The sequence below is a fragment of the Peromyscus leucopus genome, chromosome X, assembly GCF_004664715.2.
Source record: "Peromyscus leucopus breed LL Stock chromosome X, UCI_PerLeu_2.1, whole genome shotgun sequence".
Lineage (NCBI taxonomy): Eukaryota > Metazoa > Chordata > Mammalia > Rodentia > Cricetidae > Peromyscus > Peromyscus leucopus.
Genome location: NC_051083.1, coordinates 59,653,759 through 59,670,159, shown reverse-complemented (window position 1 = coordinate 59,670,159; position 16,401 = coordinate 59,653,759). Strand labels below are relative to the sequence as shown.

Below are 16,401 nucleotides of genomic sequence, written 5' to 3'. Positions count from 1 at the left end.
CAAATAAACAAGGTAGGCAGCTGCTAAGGAACAATATTCAAAGCCATCTCTGGTCTCCACAAACATGTACAAGGCTGTGCATATACTTGCACACACACATAAGGACATGGACACATACACAATATTTAAACAGGAGTTTCTGTTCTAAAAAGTCAGGAATTTGAATTCAGGAAAGATAACAAAAAAAGGAAAGAATATTTCTCATGTGAGCAGTAAGAGAATCTCAAAAGATAGTTCAGAATATGCATGTAAATGATTTTTATAGGTTGAAGTCAATGGGTAATTCAATCATGCAGTTTACTGCAAGAACTAGAATGTAGACCTTGGACATATTTATCCTCAAAGTGGGAAGTTGGAGACAGCAAGAGCAACCATGCTGCTCTATAACAGATGCTTTAATGGTTCTGTCCAACACTGAAGAATATTTTTGAAGAATGCTTGAGAGACAAAGGTTTCAATTAAGTTGAATGGGAAGAATCAGGAAAGGAACAAATGAACAAAGAAAATACTCCAATTATTTGATTAATCTTGTTATTACATTTATACATTCAACCTTTCAAAGATATTATGACTTAAAGAGTTTGAGGCTGTGCAGACTCAGAGGGGTCTCTGGAATCAGAAATTACACTGAACTTTTCATTCAAAACGGCTTCACTTCTGGTCAAATAAGCTAAACAAAAAATTTTAAAGATATTTTTCAGAGACAGTAAGATGGCTCAGTGCGAAAAAGCAGTTGCCATCAAGCCCCATGAACTGAGTTTAGTCTCTAAGACCCACAGAGTGGAGGGAGAGAAAAGAGTTTCACAAGCCGTTCTCTAACTTCCACATGAGCACTGTGTGCCCACATGCATATGTGCGCGGCACGCGCACGCGCGCGCGCGCGCGCGCGCACACACACACACACACAAATACAAAAAGGGTTTTGAAAATTTGCAGTGTCGTGCAACAAAAAGGAATGCTCTGTGGGGAACTGGACACAATGAACTGAGTCCAGTGATTGTCTCAGCTTGCTGCTATGAAAGACTTCCAGGCTTCTGCATAGCAAAAACAAGCCAGGTGGAGGTTGGCAGACTCTTCCAGTTGATGAGACAAAACTGAGAGTCTCGAGTATTAAGTTTATTTCAAGTTCATAGTACAGAGCTGTGGCGAGAAGAGCAGCATGAACAGAAAATTATGTAGACCTGTTAGGGCTCCCACTTGAATATTTAACAAAGTACTAAAATCAGTACATACATATGAAGAAATGGAACAATGGCAGATGAGAGGGGAAAAAAACATTTAAAAGGACTTGAGGAAACAGAACACAGTGATCACACAGTGCCCAGTAAAAGCAGCTCTGTGCTAATCAGAATGGAAAAGCTCATAATTCACAAGGCATTGACTAGAGTACCCAATAGAGTGTTTCCTTTGGAGTAGGGGATAATTAGCTCTAGAACAAGCTCTGCTCTGTAGCCAACTAATCTTAAAAGCAATAGTTGCAAGGATTAAATTTAATGGTTTCCCAGATAATTTAATACCCAACATCTACAAAAATAAAACCTCTTGTTTATCAGGGAGCATTAGATCCATGCACAAAATCAGTAGTAATGTTATAGGCCAATAGAGAAATATATGACATACAAATGAAGAAACCCATCTCATTTATAATAGCTATGAAAGTTAAATACTTAGGAATAAATTTAATCAAAAAGGTGGAAGACCTCTACAACGGAAATCATAAAACCTTGGTAAAAATACATTGATGAGGACCCCAAAAAGTAAAACAACAAACAAGCAAGCAAACAAACAAACAAAAACCAGGGCTGTGATAGGGTATCTGCCCAAGGCCCTGGATTTGATTCCCAGCACTGACAAAAGGGGAGTGAAAAGACATTCTACATTTGTGACTCAGATGAATAATTGTTGGAAAATAATGTCTACACTACTTAAAGTGGTTTAAAGGTTAAATGAAATGTCTATTGAAACACTGGTAGCATTAGTCAAAGACTGTTCTTAAAGATCCTAAAATTTAAATAGGAACACAGATAAAATCTAAAATAGCCAAAGTCATTTTAAATGAAGGGACAAAGAAGGAGGCACTATGCTACTTGACTTAAAAAATCATATTACAATGTTGTAGCGATCAGAACGACATTTGTTGTACTGGCATACAAACAAATACATAAACCAGTGGGACAGATAGATATGGCCAACTGATTTTCAACAAAGATGTTAAGATGCACTTGAGAAAGGACTTTCTTTCAAATAAATGATGTTGGGAAGATTAGATATTCATATGCATAAGAATGAAACTATATCTCTGTGTCGTATCACAAATAGTAATTCAAAATGAATTAGATTTAAATATAAAGACATATAATCATAAAACTATTAGAAGAAAACATATAAAGAATGATTCAAGATAATAAAATGAGAAAAGGATTTTTTGAACAAGACCCTAAACCAACAGGAAACAAAAGCAAAAAATATATCCAGAATTATGTAAAACTAAAATCCTTCTGCAGAGCAAAGAAAACACTAAAAAGAATGTAGAGACAACTTGCGGAATGGGGACAATATTTGTACTCTATGTATCTAACAAGTGGTTGATAGGTAAGGAATTTCCAAAATTCAACAGCTTAAAATTTCCTTGATTAAAATGGACAAAGATTAAGCACACATTTCTCCAAGGCCAACAAGTATAGGAAAAAAATGTTCAACATCACTAGCCATCAGGTAAATGCAAATCAAAACCACTATAAACTATCACCTCACTTCAAAAACAAAAGACAAGAAGTTAGATAAAAGCAGCAAGCTCTATGGTACTATAGTAAAGTGACATTAGAAATCAATTATAAACTGTGCATTTCAAAACGCCAGGGGAAAGCTTTTGAAGGTTTCCATGACAAAGAAATAATAAATATTCAAGGAAATAGTATGTTAATCTGATTTGAACATTGTGATATATATGTGAGCATATATATGTACAGAACATTACAAAAACATGTAACATGTATTACTTTTATGTATTATGTATCAATTTGATTTTTTAATAAGGAAGTGAAAACAAAACACATAAAATTGGGGAAACTGAGCTGGTAACACAGTTCAGCCAGTAAAGCCACATGCCATGCAAGTCTAATGATCTAATTTCAACTCCTAGAACCCTTGTAAAGGTGGAACGAGAGAACCAATTCCACAAAACTCTCCTATGAACTCAAAAGATGAACTGGAATAAATAAATAATAAATAAATAAATAAATAATTCTTACACACACACACACACACACACACACACACACACACACACACACACCAAATAAAAAAATTGACAAAGGAATTAGATATTTCCTGAGAGAATAAATGCAAATGCCAACATATATGAAAACATGTACAAATTGTAACAACAATGAGATGGCACATCATATCCATTAGGATAGGAGATAGATAGATAGATAGATAGATAGATAGATAGATAGATAGATAAGCAGACAAACAGAAAGACAGATAGATGGATGAATGTCAGGTATAAGTGAGGGGCAATTGGAATCTTTGTGAGATATTGATAAAATGTTAGCCTCTATGGAAACAATATAGTGGCTCTTCAAAAACTTAAACACATAATTACCATATACTTTAGAATTTTTACTTTTTTTTTTTTTTTTTTTTTTAAGTTTTATTTATTTATTTATTATGTATACAACATGTATGACTGCAGGCAGAAGAGACCAGATCTCATTACAGATGTTGTGAGCACATGTGTTGCTGAATTGAATCAGGACTCTGAAGACAGTCATGCTCTTAACCTCTGAGCCATCTCTCCAGCCCCCAGAATTTTTACTTTTAAATATATAACCAGAAGTATTGAAAATGGATTCTATATCTATCTATCTATCTATCTATCTATCTATCTATCTATCTATCTATCTTTGTCTCTCTATATGTTTCTCTCTATATATGTCTCTATGTATAGATATTTAAATATAAAGTCTTTAGAGACAACATATGTGAATATGTATGTGTGTTCATAGCAGCATTAGTAGCAATAGCCCAAAGCTAGAAATAGCCCAAATATCTACCACGATATGAATGAATAAAGCAAATATTGTCTTTTCATACAATGGACTGTTCGGCTTTAAAATAAATAAAATATTCTCATATATGCTATAAAGATAAACCTTCAAAAATACGCTAAATGAAAGAAATGAGTTACAAAAGAATACCAATTGTATGATTCCATGAGCTCTTTAAAAACAAGCAGTATGTTGAACATTATCCAAATTAAATCTCTTCCTATAGAAAAATTCTCTTAAACATTATCAAAATATATTATATAAAAATTAAATTAAAAAACATGAAAATACAAGGTACAGGCTTGAAAAAATACCTAAAACTACATATACCTAAAGAAGTAAATATATAAAGAAAACATATAAAAAGCCCTTTGAACTCAATAGAAAATCTTAGCCAGCTATACATCTGACAGAGGATTAATATCTAGAACGTACAAAGAACTTAAAAAAAAAAAACCTAAACATGAAGTAAATAAACTAACCAATTTAAAATGGCTTATGTAACTGAACAGAGTTTGCAAAAAGAAACACATACAAATGGCTACTAAACACTTTTAAAAGTGTTCAACATCCTTAGCCATCAGAGAGATGCATATTGAAACTACTTTAAGATTCTACCTCATCACTATTGGTAGAAATGTAAATTAGTGCTGCAACCACTTTGGACATCAGGGTCATAGTTAGGGTTACTATCTCTGTGAATAGACACCAAGACCAAGACAGCTCTTATAGAGAAAGCATTTAATTGTGCATGTGGGGGGGGGGGCTTGCTTATAGTTTTAGAGGTGGGAAGGAGAGAAGCATGGCGCTGAAGCAGTTACTGAGAGCTTTACACCCTGATCCAGAAACAGCAGGTTGAAGGCAGGGTGCTGGCATGGAAACCTCAAAGCTCACTTCCAGTGACACACCTCCTTCAATAAGGCCACATCTCCTAATCCTTCCCAAACAATTCTATTCTCTGGCAATTAAGCATTCAAATATATGAGCCTGTGGGGTGCATTCTGATTCAAACTACCACAATAAAAAAAAAACTATAAATAGAACTGTCATATGATCCTGGGTACATACTCAAATGACTCTATATCCTATAGATAGATAGATAGATAGATGAATGTCAGCTATAAATGACGGGCAATTGGAATCTTTGTGAATTGTTGGAGATATTGATAAAATGTTAGCCTCTATGGAAACAATATAGTGGCATTTCAAAAACTTAAACATAATTACCATATACTTTAGAATTTTTACTTTTAAACATATAACAAGAAGAATTGAAAATGGATTCTATCTATCTATATCTATTTATGTCTCTCTCTGTGTGTAATATATATATATATATATATATATATATATATATATATATATAAACTTCTCTCTATGGAAAGTATCTATGTGGAGATAATTTCACATCTATATTCATTGCTGCCCTCTTCACAATTTCTAGTAAATGTCTATATATCCACCAACAGATCAATAAGTAATAAAATGTAGCACATGCATACAATGGGCTTTTATTCAGTTGTAAAGAAAAACGGAATTTGTAGAAAGATGAACAGAACTAGAAAAAAAATTATATTGAATGAGGTAATTCAGGCTTAGAAAGTCAAATGCCATATGTCCTTTCTCAGAGATACATCTTTCCGTTTTTTAGATTTCATTATCTTTGAATGTCTGCAGAGATTTGGAAACAAGAAACAAGGGGTCATGGTGAGGGAGAAAAGAGACCTTAAGGAAGGTGAGAAAGGCAGTACACATGTGATATGGAAACAGACAGAGAGTACTGGAGGTGGCAAGGTTTAAACAAGGATGGGAGTGGGAGATAGGAGAGAAGATGGAATTCACAGAAAGGACTAACCAAAGATAAGTATGTATGAGTAAGCCACATGGAAACCAACCAGTTTATAAGGTAATTAAAATTAAAATTTTAAAACAACTTTGAATAGAGGTACCATTAGTAGGTGGATAATACTGACCTCAGAAGTCACAGCTTGTTAAAAGAAAATCCCAGTGCTAGATGTGGGACATTTTCCCAGGAGCTGTTGAACAGGAAGACTCCAGAGTCCCCAAAACTATACATGTTGTCATTGGTTACACAGCAAAACTGGACAGTAAACCACCACTGTTAAAGACACCATATACTTCGCTTGCAAAATATAGAGGAATTATGATAGAACTGAGCTGGAGGCTCCCTTCCTGGTGGTTATCCCTCTATTGTGATTTGAATGAGATAGCAGATGCCTCCATATTCTCAGGCATTTGAATTCTTGGTTCCCAGTTCATAGCCCTGTTTGGAAGTGTGGCCTTGCTGGAGAATATATGAAAGCTTAAAGACTTGTGCCATTTTGAGTTCACTTTCTATTCCTGTGTTTCCTGCTTGTGGTTGGAGCTGAGTTTTCAGTTGTTCCTGTTGCTACAGCTGGTGCTTGCTACCATGCTTTTTGGAGATGATGATGATTGATTATTATCCATCTAGAACTGTAAGCCAAATAAATGCTTTCTTTGCCTTGGTCATGGATGGTGTTTTATCAGAGCAATAGAAAAGTAACTAAGGCTTCTTCATAGTGTTTGGAATTTGCCATGTAGGCAACTTGAAGGAAAAAAGTCAGCAACAGCGCCCCCTAGTCGCCTGTTGTAATATTAACTTTCCAGGCAATAGTTATTGGTGCAATGACTATTCTGAATAGATCTAAGGCTCACTCAGCAGGACAGAGTTCATGTTCAGTACCATGAATCTGGTCAAAGGCCCATGGCTATGAAGCTCATGGGCACTAGGTGTGAACTTATTACTATTGATTTTGTTAAATGGACGTGTTGTTAAACTGCCATTTAAATATTTATGTTTATAACCATAGACTAGGACTCTCTTCAACTTTTATCAAAGAACGTTTGTGTGTGTGTGTGTGTGTGTGTGTGTGAGAGAGAGAGAGAGAGAGAGAGAGAGAGAGAGAGAGAGAGAGAGAGAGAGAGAGAGAGAGAATGAGAACAGCTGTTGGCAGCTAATGTAGAACCTTATCACTGGAGGTGCCAGAAGCAGAAAAAGTGATCTGTTGTATGCTCTGCCTTATAAAGGCCCCCATATTACCCCTATAGGACTCAGGGAAAAGCACAGAAGATGGGGTATAAAGAATTTAGGAGATGAATGATGATGAGGTGGGCTGATGAACAGTGGCTTGGGGGCATGACAAGGCCCTGGACCTTGTGAACTTACAATAGCTGTACTTGGCTGCACAGAGTCTGCACAACACCGAATCAGTAAATACTGAGTCATAGCCGAAGAAGGGGTTTTGGGGGTCTGGCCCTACTAGAGGAGATAACAGCAGTGTAGGGTGGCTAGAGAACAAGTTGTCGTCTTCAGTTATAGTGACAACTGATAAATTATTCCTGTTCCAGAAGATAGCTTCATACCTATTTCACAAAAGTGGGCTTGATTAAACCCAGTGGGTAACAAAGCAAAGAGACAGAAAAGTCAGATGGAAACTTGGTTAGAGAAAGGGGTGAAAGTTGTAAGGGTGGGATGAAGATAAGAGCGGGTAGATAGATGAATTTGACCAGAATGTATTATAAACATGTATGAAATTATCAAAAAAGTAAATAATAACAACCAAAACATAATTTAAAATAAAAAATGAGAGAGTCTGCCTATAGTAATCATGTCTATAATCTCAATACTCATTAGGCAAAGGCAAGAAGCTAACACATTTGAGTCTACCCTGGGCTAAATAGTGAGATCCTAGTTCAAAGAAAAAAATCAATAAGAAAATGTAAAAGAAGCAGAGCCTGTTGGCACAGGCCTGTAATCCGAGCTACTGAAGTGGAAGGATCACACGTTAAAAGGCAATCTGGACTACAGAGTGAGTTCCTGGCCAGCCTGGGCAACTTTGGCTCTGTTTAAAAATAAACAGTGAAAAGAGGACTGAGGATACAGCTCATTAATAGGATATTTCCTCACGATATGCAAGACACTAAGTTCAAACCTCAGTGAGAGAGTAGGGGGGGAAGAAAGATTAGAGAGAAAAGGAAAGGGGGAAAGAAAAGAAAGAGAATAAAAAAATAAGAGAAAGGGGTTTGAGAGATGGTACAGTTGGTAAACTGCTGGCCATAAAATCATGGATACCCGAGTTTATATCCCTAGGACCTATGTAAAAAGCCAAAAACCAAATGCAGTGGTGTGAACCTCTAATCCCACTGCTGGGGAGGCAGGGGCAGGTAGATCCCTGGAGTTCATTGGCCAGCCAGACTAGCCAAATTTGTGAGTTCCAGGTTTGAAACTAAGCTGTAAATGCAACCTCCCACCAACCAAGGCTCAGGGAACTTGGAAGAAGCAGCAGGAAGAATTTAAGAGTCAGGGAGTGGGAAGACATGATATGACTGTTGGGAGTGACAACTAATAGCAGTTGTGGGTACCTGCATAAGATCTAGCTGGCCAAAATTCCAGCATGGATAGTGGAGGGGCCCAAGTTTCCATACTTTTTAGAATAGTCATTGGCAGTTGATAGTTGCTGAGGGAGAGAGTCAGTTTTCTTTGGGTATTTGGACACTGGAAGATTGTTCATGCCTCAGTGGAATGTCATACACACATGTGCATACAAACAGAACTAAATAGGCCAGGGGGGATTATTAATAACAAAAAACTAAATAAAAAGAGGACATGAGGCTTGCAGGGAAACAATGTGGAGGAACTAGGAGGAGTAGAAGGGAAGTGGCGGTGGATGGATATGATGAATATATATTCTATAAATGCATGGAAGTTTTAAAGAACAAAATTCTTATTACAAAAATAATCAAACTATGGAGAGTAAGGATGACATCTAGCATTGACTTCTGGTTGCCATACAACGTATACACACATTTAGCATGTACATATATCAAAAACAACAAAGAGAGAGACTATGAAAACATATTTCATCATACACAGAAGAAAATAAGCAATAAAAAGATGTCCCACCTCATTAGTCATTTAACAAATGAAACTTGTAACAATAATAGGATATCATTATAGGCCTGTCTAAAAAACTAAAATAGCTAGCAAGATGGCCCAGAGAGTAAAGGACCTGCCACATAAACCTGATGATGTGAGTTCAATTCCAGGAACCCATGTTGGAAGGAGAAAACTGGCTCCCAAACAATGTCTTCTAACTACCACACATGTGACCAACATACATGTTCAGGCACATATACTCACACATGCATGTGTGTATGTGGACAGTAATGATAAATAAAATAAAAACTAGTGAAAATACCAAATAGTGGCAAGGATGTGAAGAACCTGAGACTGGATCCTACATAGTTTGTAGGACTATAAAATGGAAGTCTCATATAAAAGAAAACATGTAGCTGCTATGCAACCTATTATTTACACTCTTGAGTACTAATCCCAGAAAAATGAAAATTTACACTCATGTATGAAAACTTTATATAATAGTTCATGTCATTATAGCCCATACTGGAAACAGAAAAAATGTCCTTAAATTCATGAATGGTTATGATTATTCAATGTCTTTTTAGTTTCTGTTTTTTTTTCCTTTAAGACAGGGTCTAGCTATGTAGCTTGGGATGGTCTTGAACACACAGAGATCCACCTGCCTCTGCCTTCAGAATGCTGTGATTAAAGGTGTGTGCTACAACCACCCAGGCATGGTTATAGTTATGCAATTGCAAGTTGCCAGCCCTAAACACAAGTACGTACAAGCAACACTAAATGAACTTTATATATATGTACATATATGTATATATATAGTTACATATTAATCTAGAAATGACCATGTTTTAGTGATAGAAAACAAATTAGTTGCTGACTGGGTTTAATGAACAGTAAAGAATGGGAGTGGATGGGTTTGACCCTAAAATGCAGGTAGAAAGATGGAGCTCTTTGTGGTGATATAATATTTTTATATCTTGATTGAGTATAAAAGTCTTCGTGTGATAAAATGGCTAAGATATATATAATCAGTGTACCAATATCAGCTTCCTGTTTTGATATTATATAGTAGCTATACAAAATGTAGCCATTGGGAGAAACTGAATGAAGTGTATACCAGACCTCTATGTACTTTCTGAAATTTCCTACAAAGTTTTAAAAGTAAAAGGTTACATTAAGACATTTTAAATAAAGTTGAGAAATAAAGTCAAAACACTGGAAACACTCAACAAAGAGGAATGACAGTTATAAATGGATAAGATGCTGTCCTGGTTTGGTGTTTTTCTTGTTTGTTTTCATTTTGTCAGACCAACACAAGTGAAATTCAACCGAGAAAAATGTCTCAACCAGATTGTCCTGTGGGCAAGTCGGGACTTTTTTAAAAATTGATGATTAATATGGGAGGGCTCAGCTCACTGCAGGTGGTACCACTGCTGGGCACTATAAGAAAGCAGGCTGAGCAAGCTATGAGGAGCAAGCTAGTCAGCAACACTCCTTCATGGCCTCTGTATCAGCTCCTGCCTCCAGGTTCCTGTCCTGACTTCCATCAAGGAGTTGTAAGGTAAACTCTTTCCTCCCCAAGTTGCTTTTGGTCATGATGTTTTGTCACAACAATACAAATCCTAACTAAGACAAATGCTATAGACTAGAGAAACATCATAGAGTGTGGGAACAAAAACATAATACTAGATAGTGACAAACCCCCAACAACATATTGTTTGTTTTAGTCTGTTTTCTTTTGCTGTAACAAAATACTTGAGACACGGTAATTTATAAAGAATGCAAGTTTGTTTACCTCATGATTCTAGGGGCAGGAAAGTTCAAGATTATGGCACTAGCATCTGCTCATCATCTAGTAGGGCCTTTTGTCAGACATCAAAGCCAGAAACAGCAAGCTTGTTAGCCTAAGCTTTTCTTCCTGTTCATATAAAGGATCTAATGCCACCATGGGGCCCAGAATCTTAACCAGACTATGATTTGCAATGTTTAGCACTTTTGAGTGGAGTATGATAGATTATTTCCTGTAGAAAAAAGTAGTTTAAGAACCATTGTTGCAAAGCTACAATTTCTAACAATTAAATGGTTTTATGCATATAGCAATTTAATTTGGAGATTTTATCTAAATCATTTGACATAAAGTGATTTCAAATTAATTTTGGTTTGATAATTTCATGGTAACTATCGAGAAGATTATAAATATCCTGGGATGCCACCCTGGATGACAGGGTGTCTGAATGATTGAGATGTGACCCAAAGAATGTTATTTCTCAGATAAGGAAAATGCTTTTAAAAGAATTTTCATTTAAAAGAATCCTTTTATAACAAGTGGGTATGAGTTCATCTAATAAGGCATTTAGTTGCAAAGCATCAATAAAGAAAGTTAAGGGGGAAATTAGGCAGCATTTTTTTTTAAACAAAGATAAGCAAAGTTGTTCTTGCTGTCTTTCTCTAATCCTGTGATTCCTTAATAAGAATTTATAGTTAAGACACAGGATTCCAAATTAAGACATAAATGGGAGTAGTTGTGGTACAAGAAAAGTTAAATAAGAACCCCTGATCTATAATTTCAGTGTTCAGAATAAAGTAGTGGCATAGAGGAAAGGTGAAGACATATGCTTCATTTTGATATCCTCACATTATCTTCTCTACAGATTAAAAATGTCCACCCATCTCCATCTGTCCCTTTCTGGCTAGTTCAATTCTATTATCTATTATATCTACCAATGCTTAATCAAGATTTATTATAGCAGAGTCTCATAACAGACGCCAGTTGGTCAATGTTACTTTGGTTCACTAAACCAAAGTTCAATGCAGTTAACAAATGAAATGTAATTGAAAGCCTTAAACCTTTCATCTCATTTGTTTATATTACAGCTTATACTTGATCCCCACTCATCATCATCTCATTTTTGGTCACAGGACACTAAAGCTAATGGATACATCAGAGAGAGAATTTCAAACCATGCAGCTCTTGTTAAATCTGCACAACGCCTTTCAATTAGTAGGGGCTGACCTCACAAGCATTATACCATGTGAAGCATCCCTCACACTAGGTCCAAAGATAACACATCAAACTACTGATTATTTATTCAGTAAGCAAGACTGTTTAAGTGTTTAGTCATTTACCTTTATTATATTGCTAGAGTTGAGGTCACATAAGGGAGCAGTTGCACCATTCTATAGACATAATTCATAATTTACCATTCAATCCAGACACTTCAGTTTCATTGCCACATTTTTGAAGTGATAAATCTGTTTATCTTTAGAGAGCAGACCATTTGCACCCTTCAGAAAACGTTTTTTTCACTTACCAGAAGCATTGGAATACCCACTAAATGTATGTTCCTATAATAGACACTTAAATACAAAAGCAAAAAAAAAAAAAAAAAAAAAGATTTCTGTCTTTCTGAAAGGTCAGGCTAAAATTTTTTTATTCATGTCATCACATGCAAAACAGGACAACTACTAGAGACAAAAGGTGTGGTAGTTTGAATGAATCTGTCCCCCATATGCTCAGATATCTGAACACTTGGTCCCTGGTTAATAGCCTGGTTTGAAGAGGTGGTGCAGGCTTGCTGGAGAAAGTATGACCTGGAGGTGGGCTTTGAGCCTTCATAGCTTCTCTTCACTTGGATTCTGCTCCTTCTAGTTCCCATTTGTGGCTAAAGATGTGACCTCTCATCTTAAACTCCCTCTTTTTTTTCTTTTTTTTTTTTTTTTTTTTTTTTTTTTTTTTTTTTTTTTTTTTTTTTTTTTTTTTTTTTGGTTTTTCGAGACAGGGTTTCTCTTGTGTAGCTTTGCGCCTTTCCTGGAACTCACTTGGTAGCCCAGGCTGGCCTCGAACTCACAGAGATCCGCCTGCCTCTGCCTCCCGAGTGCTGGGATTAAAGGCGTGCGCCACCACCGCCCGGCTTTAAACTCCCTCTTTTTTGAGATGGCTTTGAGCATGGTATTTCATCACAGCAACCAGAAAAGTAATTAATACAGGGAGGGGGACTTCAGGAAACTAACCCCTGGATCTCTTTAAGGCCTGGCTGTCCTACCTACTTCTAGAAAATGCTTTCATTCCAGAAATGGATTTATGTAAGGATATTTAGACTTGTATATTACCGTTATTATTATTATTATTATTTAACATAATTTCTTGATCCATTCTTCTGAAATTTCACATCATGCACCCCAATTCTGCTCACCTCCCAGTCCCCTCATATCCTCCCTTCACTTCTGCATTGTCTCCCAAAATAAAAATTTAAAAAATCAGACCAAACTAAAACAAGCAAACAAAAACAAACAAACAAACAAACAACCTCTTCACTCCTCCATCTTGCCCAGCTCTCCTCTTCATTTGTCCTGGTGGCATTGGGAGCAATGTGTCACACAGTACACCCTTTCGTCCCATCAGCTTTATTAGCAAATGTTCATTGCAATGAGTCACTGGTCTGGTTCAAGGCCTCTGGTTTCTGGTACACCACCATCATCACTGAATCCTAAATGAAACTCCTCTCAGATATCCTGCAGCTGCCTGAAGTCATGGAGATCCTGTGGGTATCCTTCCAAGGACCAATCCCTTCACCAGCTCCAGCAGGTCAATGGGGTAGATGTTAGAGTAGGTCAACCCAAGGCCTGGCTATGGGCCTGGATGGTCATTCTTGGATACTGGGGCTGCCCACTTCAGGTAAAGGGGTGGAGCCAGTTCCCCTACATGCATGTCACCAGGGTCAGTCCTCCCTCACCCATGGTGAGGGCTGGGACCATCTGTCTGGAGTACTGGGCGAGGGGGGAAGGAGCTCTAAACTGAGGGTCAGAGCCAGCTCACTTGCTGCAGTGTCCAGTGAAGAACATGGCCAGCTCTATGAGGGTCACCAAAGGGCAGGGCCAGCTTGGCATGGCCCTCTTATTACATCACACATGGTCCCTATGGTACCCTGAGGTGACACAGACCATAGACATCAACACAGATCCCAGATGCAGCAGGACCATGAACTCAGACATGGCCCTCAGCAGCAGCTCTGGCCTGGACGACATCCTGGCTCTAGGTGGAAGCACTGGCCACTCAGATCAGCATGGCTATAGCGGTGGCATGCCCCCAGCATCAACAAGGCCAGAAGTTTTGGCCCCAACTCTGGTGGCAAAATGGGCCTTGGACTTCAACACAGACCCCAGCTGTAGGAGGCTCATGGACTCAGACATGGTCCTTGGAAGCAGCCAGGTCTGGATGGCAATGTAGGCCACTCAGATCAGCATGGCCTCAGCTGCTGTGGGATGTCTTTCTGTAGGCTGTGAATATGTGCTGCTATGATTGGTTAATAAAGAAGCTGCTCTGGCCTATGGCAGAAATCCAAGGAGAGAGACAGGAAGAAGAATGGCAGAGGAGAAGAGATACCAGCCTGCTACCCAAGGAACAACATGCCAGCAGACCGGTAATGCCGAGAACACATGGAGATACAGAGATTAATAGTTATGGGTTGAGTTAAACTATAAGAACTAGCTAGCAAGAAGCCTGCCATAGGCCATACAGTTTGTAAATAGTATTAAGCCTCTGAATGATTATTTTATAAGTGGCTGGCTTTCCGATCTGCCATCTGTGGTTTAACCGCCGCCGAGATGCAGATATTCGTGAAGACCCTCACGGGGAAAACCATCATGCTCGAGGTTGAACCCTCGGACACAATAGAAAATGTAAAGGCCAAGATCCAGGATAAGGAAGGAATTCCTCCTCATTAGCAGAGGCTGATCTTCACTGGCAAGCAGCTGGAAGATGGCCGTACTTTGACTACAATATTCAATAGGAGTCCACCCTTCATCTTGTGTTGAGACTTCGTGGTGGTGCTAAGAAAAGGAAGAAGAAGTCTTACACCACTCCCAAGAAGAATAAGCATAAGAGGAAGAAGGTTAAGTTGGCTGTACTAAAGTACTATAAGGTGGATGAAAACAGCAAAATTAGCCGTCTTCGTCCAGAGTGTCCTTCTGATGAGTGTGGTGCTGGAGTTTTCATGGCTAGCCACTGTGACAGACATTACTGTGGCCAGTGTTGTCTGACTTACTGCTTCAACAATCCAGAAGACAAGTAGTTGTGTAGGGATAAATAAAAAGACATGAACTGAAAAAAAAAAAAAAAAAAGGGATCTGGGGCTGGCCGGGACCTCAGGCTGGATGAGACTGGAGAAACATTCTCTATACCCAGCAGCAGCATGGCCCTCAGACAATAACATGGCCCCAGACCTTGGGAATCTGCATGGCTTTTGATGGTAACAGAAGTCTTGGACATCAATACAGACCCTAGCTGCAACAGGGCCATGGAACCCAGACATGGCCTGCAGCTACAGCTCTGGCCTGGACATCACTATGACATCAGGTAGCAAGGCAGACTCCTCAAATCTGTATGGCCCCAGCTGCAACTTGGCCCTTGGACACAAACATGGACTCAGGTGGCTGACTTGACCCCAGGCATCCACACAGCCCTCAATGACAACAGGAGCTATGGACATCAACACAGACCCTGGCTGCTATAGGGCCACAGACCCAGAAATGGCTTTCGGCAGTAGCCTGGGCCAGATGACACCATGGCCCTGGGTGGCAGCAAAGGTCACTCAGATCTGTATGGCCCTGGCTGCAGTATAGTCCCCAGATTCCAAAAAGACCAAGATCCCAGGCTTCTGCATGGGCCCTGGTGGCAACATGGCCCACAGACTTCAATACAGACTCCTTCTGTGGTAGGGCCATGGACCCAGACATGGTCCTCAGCAGCAGCCTAGGTCTGGATATCATAATGCCCTCAGGTGGCAGCGAAGGCCACCCACATTGGCATGGTGCCAGCAGCAGCATGGCCCTTGGACACCAACACGGCTCCAGGTGGTAGCCCAGACCCTAGGAAGCAGCTCAGACCCCAGGAATCTGCATGAACCTTGATGGCAACAGGAGCCATGGACATCAACCCATACCTTGGCTGCAGTAGGGCCATGGACCCATACATGTCCCCCAGCTGCAACCCTGGCCCAGATATCACCATGGCACCAGGTAGTAGTATATGCCACTCAGATCTGTATGGTCCTGGGTGCAGAATGACCCTTGGGCACCAACAAGGTTCTAGGTGGCTGATCAGACCCCAGTCAACCACATGGCCCTCGGTTGCAACAGGAGCCACTGATGTCAACTCAGACCCTGGCTGCTGCTGTAGGGCCACAATCAATCATATTACAAATCTTAACTCCAACCATAGTTCTAAAAAGATTTAAGCTAGAAACATTTTCTTAAAGCCCAATTCAAAGGCATAATATGGTAGTATCATAGCTCTGTTTTTTCATAGACCACAGAAATTCCAAAGTCATCCCATTTTTGTTTGCATTAGGTGACATGTATGCAATTTGTAGCAGTCAAAGTGATTCTTTGACCTTCAATTACATAGATGAAAAACAAGCACTTTGAGTTCTC

The 16,401-nt window shown here is 38.7% G+C and overlaps 1 protein-coding gene and 1 pseudogene across 8 annotated transcripts in view; one reads left to right on the top strand and one right to left on the bottom strand.

The window, feature by feature from the left end:
- Eda (ectodysplasin A) overlaps positions 1 to 16,401 on the bottom strand; it is a 377,498-nt gene that overhangs the window by 217,344 nt on the left and 143,753 nt on the right. The window lies entirely within an intron of this gene.
- LOC114703173 lies at positions 14,570 to 15,047 on the top strand (annotated as a pseudogene).